We start from the raw sequence: 13,150 nt of genomic DNA, 5'->3' as shown, positions 1-13,150 counted from the left end.
TTAATTTAAACAATTGTGTTGAAATAGAATTTACACATTGAATTTCAATGTAAAATTCACAAAATGACATTCTAAGTGTACGAATCATTGAGTTACAACAAAACTGCCATCATGCAACTACCATCACATTCAAGAGAGAGAGCTGTTCAATCATTCCCCAAAATCTCTACTGTTGTTTCATAATTTCTTTCCCCATGACTTGAATTCTGGGATTCAGTGACAAACATGTTCATCAAGCAGGACCAAGAAGCTCCAAAAACAATATAGATTGTTGACATTGCTCTTTCTTACCCACGGTTACTAAATGGTAAGAACTTATTACTGATGACATCAAACACTTCAATTACAAAACAGAGAGAAATCAAGCTGGAATTGATCTGGTAACTTCCTCCTTATTGGCTAAATTCCATAATCCTGGAAGATTCAATGCATGTTGCTAGGGGTCGGGGGGAGTGATAAATGACTTTACCCAGCAATGGAACATTCATGCTACAGTAGGGACCTACAGGCAAGATGTGCCCTTTTGTATAACAGTTGCTTGAGAGGTATGCAGTAACCAATCATTCTCTGACTGAATTTGAGGTCTCACAACAAGAAGTAATTCAAGTTGGTACTGTAAACATAATCAAAAGTCCATGGTTAGGGAAGCTGTAGACCAAGTGGTGTTGATCCTACTGGTCCTTGGATCCTACTGGAGCTCCCACACTTCTAGGAAGTACACACAAATTAAAATTAATAAAGGAAATATTTTAAAAAGAAAATGCTAATTTGATACGATAAAATATTCTTAGAAATTTCTAATAATCTGTTGAAATTATTCCAAATATATATATAACACCTCAACTTTCAAAAGTCATACTTGGAACAACTTTCCATAAATTGAAAGGGGATAAAAAGGCAGATGAAGGAAAGCTCCAAGAAATGGCAGCTGGCAAAGTTTCTCACTTCATGCTCACCCTTGTGCTGAAAGTGGGCCCTATCTGCTGTGCCACAATTGTAATCAACATGTCTGGACTATCTTTTCAGTGTTTGATACCAGGTATGAATTTGGGGGTTGAAGACTACATATTACTTGAGGTTTTGGTAGATAAAGGCCTTTGGCCAGCAAGTAGGTGAAGTTCATTGGGGTGGTGTATACTCTGAGGATGAGAGTGAAAGACTCCCACACCCATCTTTGTACTTTCCAGAAAGGTAGGAGCTGGAGAGATGGCTCAACAGCTAAGAGTGCAAGCTACTCTTGCAGAGGGTCCAAATTTGATGTTCAAAGCCCTTCTCTAGCAGCTCACAACCACCAGTAACCCCAGCTCCAGTAGGATCTGACACACTCATGTACATTTATCCACATGCTGATACACGCATACATACACATAATTTAACGAGAAAGTAACAGAAAAATGAATATCATAAGGGGTATATATTCTAGAGAAAAAGTGGCCTGTGTTCCCAGGAGGCCACAGTGCAGAGAAGGTACAGATGCCAGTCAGGGACAAAGGGAGAGACTGGTTGTTTTCTCTGAAATACAATTATGAATGTGAGGGAATCACACATAGACTGGGTTCAATGGCACATGTCTTTAATCTCAGTACTCAGAAAACAGAAGTAGGGAAATTTGTATGGCATTGAGGCCAGCCAGGCCAACTCGGGCTACAGAGAGACCCTGTCAAAACAAAACAAAACAAAATACCAGAACAAACAAAGAATTCAAACACTGAATTCATAAGCCACTCACAGTAGTGAAACTCACTAGCAGTGGGCAGATTCTTATGGAAACAGGAAACGTGAGCTGGTACATCTGACATTCCCAGAAGAATCAACTTTAATAAAAAAATTAAAAAGAGAGAATCCTTTCCTCTGTTCTTGGTGCTGCCATGTTCTCAGAGGGCCTTGACCTAGGCAGTTGGAGGCAGAGGATGAAAAGAAAGTCAACATTTCATCTGCAGAATTTTAAAGCCCCTGATCCATCCCTCTCTGAAGACAATAGCAAAGAGTATGTATAAGGACTGCTGGAGAGAGAAAAGCTATTGAACAAGGTATATCTGAGCTTTAAGCTGAATAAATACACATAGAAGTTAAAGGGGAGACACTGATACTTGGAACATAAGCACTATATTTATAAAGATAGAATAAATAAACCTAAAAAACATGGGTTACAAGGCTTCTGTGTTATAATATGCTATTCCTAACAAAATAGACTAATTTCACAATTGAGAATTAATAGGAAATGATTTTGTAAAGCCAATTGCATATTGTTAAAATATTGTGCACTTTTAGAAGGAATGGGATAAAAGTCTGGCTATTTTTCCAAAACAATGGTGTTTCCTTCACTTGCATGTTCTGGTGTAGTAGAAAGTGCGAAATAAACCATTTACAGCCCTAGTAAATATATTTCCTTCAATTGCTTACAAAGTCAAGTTTTCCTTATTGTCTTGTTTTAATTGTCTATGTCTCAATTATGTGTAATAACAAGAAACAAAAATTGCATAGTCCCCCTACTAGAGTCCTTATACTCTGATATCCCTGCTACTGTCTGCTGTGTTGTCTATGGGAGGGTGCCATCTGGGAAGTAGGTGTATAGCTGAATAAGATCGTTTGGGATGTTCTGTGTGATATACACACACACACAAAAAAAAAAAATCAACAAATTTTTAAAAATGTACTGTATTTGAGGAGGAAGCATGTAAATTTACATCATGCTAATTAGTAGAGGTGATAAACATTACCATTGAAATCTACCCAATGACTTTTATAGACTTACAGGTGCCAAGGATCCAAGTGCAACTGATTATGCCCAGTAATAATCAGATACATACAGATTAGAGATGTATGTGCCAACATCTCTGTGTTAGTAGCAAAAACAATAAGTCTTTCTGCAAGGAACAATATATTCTAAAATGAAATGGAGATTTTTTTAAAGGTCAAAAACGCATTCAATTTTTTATCTTACAGGGTTTATACTGAGTTCAATATTGTATAACTGTATTAATTCAACTGTGAACCCTTCTTCTGACCAAATTATTATAGACCTCAAAGTATGTCTGTTAAACACCCAAAAAGGTTAATTCCACTGGTCTGGTATTTTTAATTACTGTGTGTGTCATCCTGACAACTTTATATTCATGCTCAGATGCCAAGGAGCTCAGAAAGCAACCAACTATCACTAGTAATAATCAGATATATAGAGATTAGAAACATATATGCAAACATCTTAATGTCAATTGCATTAAAAATGAATTTTTCTGTAAAAAAACCCCTGCATAGTCAGTTAAACACTACACACAATCCCCCAAGAGAATTCAGGTAGTAGTTTCTATCTTTTCTTCTGCATAAGCTCTTAGCAATTTGATTAGGGATCATAAGCACTAACTGGTTAAAGTTTTGCAGTCTCGTTGTCAACCTCCTCCCTCACTTTGGTCAAACTACTGACATAAAGGAAGTAACTGAAAAGTAGTGGTAGTCAAAGAACAAGAGAGTAAGGCCGAATTTTTAATCCATTTCCTGTGGTCAGGAGATAAAACACAGGAGTTCAGCAGAAAATATTAATTGTCCTGAATTTATGTAATTCCATATCAAATGTAATGATATGAAGATGTCAATCGCTCAGTATTCATTGCTTCTCAGGCTCCTGATATCAGTTATGTACAATCCTGCTGGTGCTGTTACAAAGACAAAACACTAGTATAACGGACACTATTTTTAGTGTCCAACAGAACACGTTAAAACATATTTATTCCATCAGTTCAGTTGGAACTATTCGTAGCCATAAAAAAATCGACAGCAGGCTGTTAAGATGACTTTCTGAGTGAGTGACATATTTAGTGAAATGAAAATAGCATCCTATAATTGTTCAGCATCAAAGCCTTCTTCATCTTGTTGGTGGCTGTTCTCTCCTTCTGTCTCATACTACATTGATTGGCTAGGATTGACTTCAGTTAGTAATGCATCTAACTCACTGGCCTGTCTTTATTTCCTCTCCATGTTTGCTTTTATTTCTTGTCCTTTCTTTCTTATTTTCTTTTCTCATGTAATAAAAATATTTAATTTGTTCTTTTCTTTCAATACCTCGTAGATATACAGGAAAGTTCCTCCCTCTGATCCTCCAGGGAGCATATAAAAAGGTCTTCCATTTGCTGTGCTTTGTTTTAGAGTTCCCAGCTAACCAAATTTTATTCAGCTGTCATGTAAACAAACACCCTCCCTGAAAACAAATTCCATCTTCAATAATTACATTGCCATCAGGATTAACTGAAGCTGTATGCTCATATATAATAGAAGTAGATTTTAAGATATGAGAGATTTTTTTCTTATTTCTTAGATTGTTTGCAAAATCTCCTATCTAACCTGAACTTCTTTCTTACCGATTCTCTTTGGAAAACAATAGTACTTTAGTTCAAGAGTCCAACAGAACACATTAAAATTCTCTATCTCCATCCACCTACCTACTTTGGCTTTGAAAAACAAGCCACTTCCAAAAAGTATCTTGATACTTAAGAAGAATTGATCTCTCAATTATAAAATGGAACACTCTGATAAGATGTAGCTTCTAGAAAGATTTGTTATCTTAAAATCACAGTCCTTTTAAACTTGTTCTACTTTATTTTGAATGATCCTTAATGATTATCTGAAGTATGAAATGCAAAAATTAACCCTCTGCAGTGGTTAACTTTCATTGTCAACTTGGCTAGATTTCATGAAAGTACCTGAAAGATTGTCTCTGGGTGTGTCTGAGGTGATGTTCCAGATAGGTTTAGTGAGGAGGAAAGACCCTCATCCTGTAAACTGGAGTCTCAGGCTGAATAAAATGAGAAAAAGAAAAAATAAATAGCTGAGCACTAGCATTCAATTCTGACAGCTTCCAGATCATAGTGCAACATGAACACTTGCCTCATACTCCTGTCATGAGGAACAGCATCCCTCATACTGTGAGGAAAAGTAGGTCCTTATTCCCCTTAGGTTTATTCTGTTCAGTTACTTAGTTATTGTGATGAGAAATATAACTAATATCCTCTTCATAACATGCTGATGAAATAAAACTTTGCGTGACCAGTATATTGAAATGGCAAATGAGAAGATAGGAAAACACACCTTCATTTTAAAACTCTATTCAAAAGAAAAAATTACCCTCGCACTGGATAAAATAGTGACAGGTTTTGTGACTTCTTGACTAAAATCTGTTTTTTCTTCTGCCTAAGCTCCTTAGTAATGTGATTAGTGATTGCCAGCACTAAATGGTTGGAATTTTACTGCTTCTCTCTCCTCTTTCTCCCACAATTTGTTTAATCTATTGATGTGAATGGTAGTGGTTCAAAAATGTACATCGACTGACTATTCGTTCAGTTTATATCATCAAGAAAAATATAAGGTCTTAATTTAGAGGTAAGAAACATTCTGTGCATGTTAATAACTCTTATTACACACATACATAGACACACACACACACACACACACACATCTCTATCCCCTAATTCTACCAAACACAAGTAGAAATTTGAAACACAAGCAAAACTTAAGATCATTTTGCTTCTCAAAAACTGATACCTTTTTGGACTCTTGCCTGGAGAGTTCAGGAAGTCTTGGAGCCAAAACATTTTCATTTCCTTTGTAATACTGACTTGGCACCTTCCCTGAGAATTACTGTTTTTTGTTGCCTAAACTGAAATTCCAATTTTGACATCCTCTTACACGGACATTTTTATTGGCTCGCAAAATCCCCTTCACTACTGAATGTGCACTGTTTACACCTTAATTTATCAAGAAAAATTTTCTAAGACACACAGATATTTAACGAGCATCAACTGAGCAGAAAACGTAAGTAGCTTGTCCAAGAAAATCTAAATATTCAGATATTCCAAACCCTTCACAGGCATTTATAATATTCTCTGATTTAAGGATGAAAACTATTTTGTTCATGAGAACAGGTCATGGAGAGAAATAAGCCTTCTTAAATATTCATAGAAAAAGCCAAACATATCTTCCTTAATGTTTCAATTACTAATGATAACTTATTGGTAAATTATTAGAGTTTAAGTGTCTAAGATATGAAAAATGTCCTCAAAAGAGTTATAAATTCTAAGTAGACTATAATGATAATAGCGTTAGTAAAATCAACCAGCTCTCTACAAGAAGTTTAGAAAAGATAATAATGAAATAATATATTTCTAAAATCCTACAACATAAATAAAAACCTTGCTAATTAAAAATGAAAGAAGTTTGCCTTATAACAGAGCTTCAGCAATTAAAATTCAGAAGTCTAATAAAAGTCTTCTTACCAAAGTTCAATACATGTGTGTCCAAATGGACCAAGATATTACCCAAAATAAAAATAAGGAGAGTATCAATGCTTCAACATTTGCTAGAACTATATATTACAATACACTTGATAAACAGATTAATCAAACATACATGTGTTTGGAAGGTTTTTTTTAATGAATAAACCTATTTTAGCTAGAGGTTTAGAAGTATTTCCCCTCTAACTTAACCAGGGTTGAGAAGTGCTGTTTTAGTGCTGTCTGAACAACATAAGTAGACAGTACTCATACAAATATTGTTCATAGAAAATTTTCCTTCAGAAAAAGTTGAAGATATGAAAGAATAATTATGAAATAATGGTATTTTGGTCCCACATAGAATACTTGGAAATTTCTCTGGAGAGGTAAATTATTGTGGAAATGAGCAAACACATGTGAGCCCCTTTAGTGCAATGTCTGGCTATGATACTTGTTGATAATGAATCAGTAAAAGGTGCCTACCTGTGCCCTGTGGCACTGTGCAGGTGCTAAGCACCATTAAAGCACTGTTAACATTTATTGAAATCCCTGTGAGTTGAACTGATAAATTCTTTAAGTTCTTATTAGAAGTGCTGTTTCTGAAAGCAGAGAATGGAGCAATTTGACTCTGTAAACGTAGCTCTTACACTCTCCCTTATTGAGCTGGCGACTTTGAGTCAAAGGACTGTCAATCAAATATCCAGCTGGACCACTCTTACACCAACACTGACCAACATGGACCATTTTGAACACTCCACAGACACCTCAAGAAAACTACCTAAAGATTGCAGCTGATTGCTTCAACTCCTGAAGGTACAGCCTCAGCAAAAACTGTTTCAATGAGTTTGCTGATATTTTGTTCTCAGAAGGCACAGTGATCCTTCAAACATTTCTACCAAGGAAATGGAGGCAAAATACTCCCTGATGGCCTAGCAGAGTGACCACTGTGACTGATGCTGTAAGAACACTGCTGAGATTGGTGCAAACAAAAACTTTCATTTGTGTGTAAGGTTTGCTCGATTGGTACAAGCACCTCTATTCTCTGGCTAAATAAGCAGGCTGTTGGGTTCACTTGGTCAGACGGATAGAGATACACTTTCCCTGGTATTCAGTAATAAGCCAACTAAAGTTAGCAACTGTCAGTTTGGGATTCCTGATCTATGCTTGTAGAGTTCCCTAATAAGAAATGGAGCCATCTTCTGGTCTCTTATAAGTGACCATCTCTCACAAAGACATACAATCAAATAACAGTAAGACAAAACTGCAGGGGCTAAAGTAGGGTTTGTACTGGAAGGAAGATAGATAGGGATACAGTGGAGAGAGAGAAATAGTCCTTCTAAATCTTAAGAACTGAATGTAGGATACGTAAGTTTGAATATTCATAATAACCAAAGCTACGTTCTTCAACATAGAAAGAAGTACTCTCTGATTCTCTATTAAGTACTTCAAATCCCCAAATAATAAAGGATCAGTTATCAATTAAGTATTCATTACTTTATATATGAAAATATGGTTTTGTAAATGAGAAAAAATACAAAATATTTTTAAAATATTGTTTTTATTTGTAAGGATGTCTATAGCCCAGCAAATTTTCTAAATCATTATGAAGCTACATCAGATAAGAACATGTATGTCTACCTGTGGCTTTGGTTAGATTCTTTGCTGGAGAAATGATACCAATAGACCACAGTGAAACATTTCCAGTGTGAACATACTAGATGTCTCTGTCAGCTATCTTGATCATGTTCCCCTGATGAAACTGATATTTCAACCTCATGATTCTCTTTTAAACCAAAGAACACCTGGAAGTGGACTAATGTTCCACACAGAGCTACTCTGAGTACCAGATACAGCCAGATGCTGTGCCAGAAAGGGCCCCAAACCTTGATATGCTGAGAACAGAAGGTTTTACAGCTAGATATCACCATAAAGTCTTGACATTGATAAACTTTATATAGAGTATAAAACTGAGATGAGAAATTTTATCTCTAATCTTAGCAATCTGTCAGTACTTGTTTGTAATGCTCATGCATGTTAGGATTGCTGGCAGGTCTAAATGCTGGCCAAGAGTGGTCACAGGTATAAGCATTTGTTGTGTGATTATTTATTAATCTTATTATATTATGATTTGCACCATAGAGACCAGACTTTTGAGATACCAGGTTAGACAATGTCCCACATATCAAACTACAATAGGTAATACACTTAACTGTCTCAACAAGAACTGCAGGCAGCAAACTGAAGAACCAGCTAGACCAAAATGTTTATTTCTGGACTCAACTGCTAAAGATGTTCCACACAGTCTAAGGTAGGGTGCAGGAATTTTATAAAACCTCACTAGTATGATTCTACTCTAGCTGGCTTTAAGTACTATGGGTTAGCCTTAGTTAATCGCAATAGCACCTTTGTACTGCTGTAGGGATAGGCTACCACTGACAGGGATAGTAGTGAAATGGTTTCTTCATCTCCCCCACTTTACACTCAAAGTGAAGAAAAGAAGTATTGCACAATGTCTTGGAAACTAATCACACAGAGGCTTGGTAACAAAAGGAAAGATTAGCAACAATTACTCCAGATAACTTTTAGAATAGCGTAATAAGGGCTTTGATGTAGAAATGTAATATTTAGCACAAACTCAAAGGAAAAAATGACAGAATCAAAAATGTAGGAAGATGTGAGCAGAATTTAAAGAAAGCTAAGGAAAACATTGTGTAACTAGGAAAAAAAAAGATAATTTATCATTTTATGTGGGCAAAGAATTTTACCAAAATCCTAGTATATGGAGTTTTAGAAATTTTATCAGCTAGGCACACGCATCTTTAATCCCAGCACTCAAGAGGCAAAGGCAGGCAGGTATCTAAGAGCTCCAAGCTAGCCTGGTCTACATAGTGAGTATCTGGGGCTACAGAGAGACCCTGTCTAAAAAAAAAAAAGAATGAAATTTATATCAGAGACTAGTAGCACTTTATAGAAATGGTAATTGAAGTTATATGAACATTACATGGCAATTTTTGAGTGCTTCTATATGCCAGGCTACTAAAATTAGTAGGCAAAGAGATAAAAAATGCTGGATGAGGGAGAGTTGGTCTTCTTTAAGATAATGACACTAGATAGGCTAAGCAGGCTCCAGTGGATGAACTCACATGTGGGGATACAAACTTGACTCAATAGGCCTCAACATATATGATAGAATGCATGACTTCTGGGGCTGGAGAGATGGTTCAGCAGTTAAGAGCACTAACTGCTCTTGCAGAGGATTCTGGTTAGGTTCCTAGCACCAACATGGTGGTTAACAGCTATCTATAACTCTATTTCCAGGTGACCCAATGCCACCTTCTGACCTCCACAGGCATTGCAGGAGACTGGTACACTTACATACATACAGACAAAACAGGCATACACATAAAATAAAAATAATAACTTTTTTAAAAAAGACTGCATGAAATCTGGTAGGAGACTATGGGAAAGTGCAGATAGGGAAGGGGATCTAATATGATTAAGAAGTATTGTTTGAAATGCATAAAAATTCAATAAAAGTTCATATTTTAAAAAGTGAGTTTTTGAAGGAATAAGGGACTTTTAAAATTATACTTTTATGTTTTAATATTAGTATTAACATCATACCTTGAGTATAAGAAATGGAAAGCTTGTGATTTAAGTGATATGTTTTTGTGTCATGTTGATATGGGGTCAATTGTGCTGGAGAGCTTTCATTGTCAACTTGACACACCTGGGAATAGGGAGCCTCATTTGGGGAATTTCCTCCTTTGGACTGGCCTATGGCCATGTCTGTGCAGCCTTTTCTTAATTACTGAGTAATGTGGGAGGGCCCAGCCCACTGTCGGTGGTGCTACCCCTGGGCAGGTGGTTCTGTATTATATAAGAAAGCAGGTTGAAAACAGGCCAAAGGAGCAAGCCAGTAAGCAGCATTCCTGCATGGCCTGTGCTTCAGCTCCTGCCTCTGGGTTCCTGGCCTGATTGAGCTCCCTCAGTGATGAACTGTGACCCAGGAGATGTAAGCCAAATAAACCCTCCCCACCCGCCACCCCCCCCAAAATATTGCTTTTGAAAGATCCACTGGAAACTAGATTGACAAAAAGGCAGAATGGGATGGGAAACCATGATATTTTGCCATCAGAGCAGAGAGAGAGAGAGAGAGAGAGAGAGAGAGAGAGAGGAGGAGGAGGAAAAGGAGGAGAAGGAGGAGATACCAACTAGAAAATTGGCTAAATAAAATAAAATTAGAAATATTTTGGGAATGAGGCATAGTTTCCAATGAAGAAAACAATAAAACGATATTCCACAGTTTCACTGGAGCTGATGATGGTGCAACTTTATGTTTTGAACCTATTAGGTAAAAGAGTTCATGGAAAGCTAATTCAGAAGTGAAATGGATGGATATGTCCAGAGCTCAACAGACACACCTAGAGATGAGAACATCGTTATTTGATAAGTGGTATTTTATACTATGAGAACAGAGGAGACTGCCCAAGGAGAAGGGAATGGAGTGACAAGAGCTAATGCAATTCCATTTCTTCTTTAAAGGAAACTGTAATCTTGTGCTAATGGCTTCAGTTGCCAACTTGACACACCTGGGAAGAGGGACCCACAACTGGAGAATTCCTCTATCAGATTGGCCTATGGGCATGTCTGTGAGGGATTTTCTTGATTGTTGAATGATGTGGAGGAAGCTAGCCCAGTGTGGGTGGTGCCACCCCTGGGCAGGTGGTCCTGGGTTGTATAAAAAGCAGACTGAGCACAGCCCATAGGAGCAAGCCAGTAAGTAGCATTCCTCCTTAGTCTGTGTTTCAGTCCCTGCCTTCCTACGGACCATCACATGGAAGAAAGACACAATAAACTTTTTCCTACCCAAGTTGATTTGGGTCTGGGTTTTATCGACAGAACAGGGAGGGAATTCGGATAGTAGGCTTAGTAGATCCATTTAGTGAACAAAACTGAGGCTCAGCTGAGGTCAATGTGTTAGAGGTTGAATCTGAAACTCAGCCTGTACATATTTGAATCCAAACTATATACATAGATATATAAAATGTTCATAAACTATACTATAATTAAGTAGCTATTATTAACACTAGCTTTTTAACATATATATTTGCATGATGTAACTTACTGTGTTTTACTATACCTTACAGACAGTTCATCTTAAATATTTTTGTTTCATTTATAGGGGTTTTTAGTGTTGCTGCGGTTCAGTTGTTTTCCTGATCGAAATGATCAAATTTGGGGTCATGTTTTTGCAAGGCAACCATTCTAGCACTGAATCATCTCTCCAGTTTCTGAGTAACAACTTTTAATTAGAGAATTCAGTCCAGTTTTATTATAGTTCAATATTTGACCTATGGAGCCCTGCCTATTCCAATCAAATTACTAGTGCCAAGATGAACATACTACTAATCACATTAACTGGATTTATCTTATGTCTGTGTGTTCTACTGCACATATTGACACAAAATAAAGTCAACTGCCTTAAAAAAATTTTTTTTTAGAGTTTATCACAATTGGGAGAAATAGGTTCGTATAGAGCAATATAGTAGGCAAATCGACAATGACTGACCAAGGGGGCTAGAATGCTCATCTCAGATATGTTAAGCTATTTAGGTTTCTTGTTGGGTTTAAACCCCTCACTGCTCCTTTTGGTTGTGTTGTTGAGTATAATTGTAATAATAATTTTCTCTGTTTTGAAATATACATAAATAACTTTCTCAACCTCTTGATAATTACAACTCAAGAAATATCTGAAGAGCCTGAAACCATCTCCTTGAAATGTAAATACACACTAGATTTCTCACAAATTGGACATTCCTAACTTTGATTTAGTTTTGCCTACTTCCTATGTTTACCAGGTTGGGTTAGAAAAATCTAATATCAAAATGCTTTTTCTCCACTAGTATTTTCATTTTGACCTGAAACACTAGTTCAAAATAACAGTTACTCTTTATCTGGTAAGCAAAATTTAATGCATTTATGAATGATTTCTACACTGCCTTAACAAACTGTTATCAACTTCTTAATGATGACACAAACATTTTAATAAAAAGAGTTAAAAATGCCTCAAAATTACAGTTAAAATTTTTGCTAAAATTACTCTTAAAAGACTTTTCTTGCTAATTGGAGCTTACAATAATGTTTCTTTTTGAATAATAACCTAAGCTTTGCTGTAAATTAATGTTGATGCTGTTAAACAGGCTGGAGTGCTGACTGTGAAATAGAATTGCTAATTATTTTTTTAAAGGGAATGAAAATGCAAGTAGTGTGGAAATGCTTTATCTCAGCTAGCAGAACCAGAAATAAATCTAACAACAAATAACACCTCATCAGCAGCTCTTAGGTGTGGAGGTATCTGGCTTCAAGTGCAAATGCATTTTGAAATTTGTCATATGTAGTTTGTGAATGATGAATATCTGGTTCTCTCCATATAGTTTAGTATATATGTATTTGAAACAAAACCCAGCTACATGAAAAGCATTTGGTAGAGAATTGGGCCTGGGGGTTAGTTTTCAAAGCAAATAAAAATTCATCTCTATTGCACTGGCCCTTTAAACATCACTGTAGGAACTGTTAGTGCTTTCCTATATAATGGAAATGAAGTCTCATTGAAGCAAGGTCATTTAAAGAGAGCAGTTTCTCCAGACATGTTCTAAAATGACTGACCTTGAATCTTGTTCATTAAAATGATCATAAAGACAAAGTTTTATAAATTTGATTATTGGAGATACTATGGGAAAGATAGAGAGCCCACTTATATCAGGGTTATGTCCCCAACAAATTACAGAAAAGAAATTCATATGCCAAAAATTATTGAACTCCAAATAGCCAAATAAAGACTAATTAAAATTTCTCACCTATCAAAGTGGAAACTACTTTAAAGT

Source organism: Nannospalax galili, unplaced genomic scaffold, assembly GCF_000622305.1.
Source record: "Nannospalax galili isolate Female #2095 unplaced genomic scaffold, S.galili_v1.0 scaffold273, whole genome shotgun sequence".
NCBI classification, from domain to species: domain Eukaryota; kingdom Metazoa; phylum Chordata; class Mammalia; order Rodentia; family Spalacidae; genus Nannospalax; species Nannospalax galili.
This window is presented reverse-complemented; position numbering follows the sequence as displayed.